Source organism: Peromyscus californicus, unplaced genomic scaffold (genome assembly GCF_007827085.1).
Source record: "Peromyscus californicus insignis strain IS unplaced genomic scaffold, ASM782708v3 Scaffold_20__1_contigs__length_68692818, whole genome shotgun sequence".
Lineage (NCBI taxonomy): Eukaryota > Metazoa > Chordata > Mammalia > Rodentia > Cricetidae > Peromyscus > Peromyscus californicus.
The window spans coordinates 68,243,128-68,245,588 of NW_026294503.1; the positions used below are offsets into that span (position 1 = coordinate 68,243,128).

The 2,461-nt window shown below is 42.5% G+C and overlaps 1 non-coding gene across 1 annotated transcript; it reads right to left on the minus strand.

Annotated features, from left to right (window-relative positions):
* Positions 1 to 1,506: 1,506 nt before the first annotated feature.
* Positions 1,507 to 1,613, minus strand: LOC128117281 (U6 spliceosomal RNA). The gene has a single exon (XR_008220764.1). It is a non-coding gene; the product is annotated as a U6 spliceosomal RNA (small nuclear RNA).
* Between the last annotated feature and the right edge of the window lie 848 nt (positions 1,614 to 2,461).

Below are 2,461 nucleotides of genomic sequence, written 5' to 3' on the forward strand. Positions count from 1 at the left end.
AAAAACAAAACCAAAAACGACTTGGGGTTGGAGATTTGGCTTAGTAGTTAATAACATTTGTTCTTGCAGAGGACCTGGGTTCAATTCCCAGCACTCACATGGAAGCTCACAACTATCTGCATCTCAAGTCCCAGGGGATCCAGTGCCCTCTTCAGACCTCTGGGGGCACCAGACGCATGTGTGGTGCATATATGTATGTACACACAGGCAAAACACTCATGCACATTAAATAATAACATAAGGAGCTGGAAAGATAGCTCAGCAGTTAAGAGCACTGACTGCTCTTCCAGAGGACCTGGGTTCAATTCTTGGCAACCATGTGGCGGCCCTCAATTGTCTGTAACTCCAGTTCCAGGGTACCCAACCCCCACATAGACACACATGAAGGCAAAACACACATGAATGCACATAAAATAAAAATGAATACATTATTAAAAATAACATGAGTGCATTTTTAAAATTAAAAAAACTAATGAAAACATGATGACATGCAATTTTGTGACAAATGCTATTTTAAAATATTTTTAGTCAGTCTGTAAAGCTTTTATTGTATATGTATTCATCTTCCATGGTATGTTACATAATGTGTGTTGAGCCCATTTCCTCCCATAATCCTACCCTCCCTTTTTTATTTTTGGATTTTTATTTAGCTGAGGATGATTTTGAACTCCTGATTCTCCTGCTTCCATCTTCCAAGTGTTGGGATTATAAGCATGCACCATCACATTCAGTCTTGTTCATGCATATGACAACCTTGGTTGATTTCTTCAGGTGCCATCCATACACCTTGCTCTTTTTTTTTTTTTTTTTTTAAAGACAGGGTCTCACTTTGTAGTTCTGGCTCACCTGGAACTTGCTATGCTTGGTCCCCATGTGTCACCAGGCCCAACCCTACCTTGGTTTTTCAAACAGGGTCTCTCATTGGCTTGGAGTGCTCTGATTAGGCTAGGGAACTCTGGGGATCTGCTCTCTATCTTCCAGAGCTGGGATTACAAGTGTGTGCCGCCATCACTGACTCCTTTGTGTGGAGTCTGGAGATCAAATACAGGTCCTCATGCGTACACAACTAGCCCTTTATCAATAAAGCCGTCTTGCCAACCATACTAGCTGGTTTTGTGTGCCAACTTGACACAAGCTATAGGAGCCTCAGTTGAGGAAATGCCTTGATGAGATCCAGCTGTAAGGCATTTTCTCAGTGATTTCTCAAAATGTGGGAGGGCTTACCCCATGGTGGGTGGTGCCATCCCTCGGCTGCTGGTCCTGGGTTCTATAAGAAGATGGGCTGAGCAAGCTAGGGGAAGCAGCTCCCCTCCATGGCTTCTGCATCAGTTCCTGCCTCAGGGATCCTCCTCTGTTTGAGTTCCTGTCCTAACTTCCTTCAGTGATGAACAGCAATGCTGAAGCATAAGCCAAATAAACCGTTTCCTCCCCAGCTTGCTTCTTGGTCATGGTGTTTTGTTGCAGCAATAGAAACCTTAGCTAAGACACCAACCCTTTTTTTTTTTTTTAAATATGGAACACTTCACAAATTTGCATGTCATCCTTTCACAGGGGCCATGTTAATCTTCTCTGCATTATTCCAATTTTAGTATATGTGCTGCTGAAGGGAGCAATCTTTTTGTTTTCTTTAAGATTTATATTATATGCTTGAGTATTTTGCCCACATATATGTATGTGTACCATGCACATGTATTATGTACCTGCAGAGGCTAGAAGAGGGTATTAGATTCCCTGGATCTGGAGTTACACTCAGTTGTGAGCCATCATGTGGGTTCTGGGAACTGATTTCAGACCCTCTGGAAGAACAGTAAGTGCTCTTAACCACTGAGCAATCTCTCTAGCCTCACTACCAGTTTTGAAATAGCCTTTAGCTCTGGCTGGGCTGGAACTCTCCATGTTGACTAGGCTGACCTTGAACCTGTAGTGATCCTTAGGTCTTGGCCTGTAGAATGCTGGGATTACAGGTTTGCACCACCACACATAGCTCCTAATGGACATCTTTGTTGTGGAATAATCCTTCTGTACACTGTAAAAATAAGTTGTTCTCATTGTTAACAAAAAGCTGATTGGCTGATAGCTAGGCAGGATTTTTGGGGCAAAGAGAATGCTGGGAGGAAGAAGGGTGGAGTCAAAGGAGTTGAGAGAGATGCAGAAAGAAGCAAGATGAACATACCGTGTTGAAAGAAGGTACTGCCATGTGGCAGAGGGTAGATAAGAAATTAGGTTAGCTGGATGTGGTGTCACACACCTTTACACTTGGAAGGCAGAGGCAGGCATATCTCTGTGAGTTCAAGACCAGCCTGGTCTACAGAGTGAGTACCAGGACAAGGCTCCAAAGCTATACAGAGAAACTCTGTCTTGAAAAAAACCAAAAACCAAAAACCAAAAACAGAAAAAAAAAAAAAAGAAATTGAGTTAATTTAAAATGTAAGAATTAGCTAGTAACCAGCCTAAGCTATTG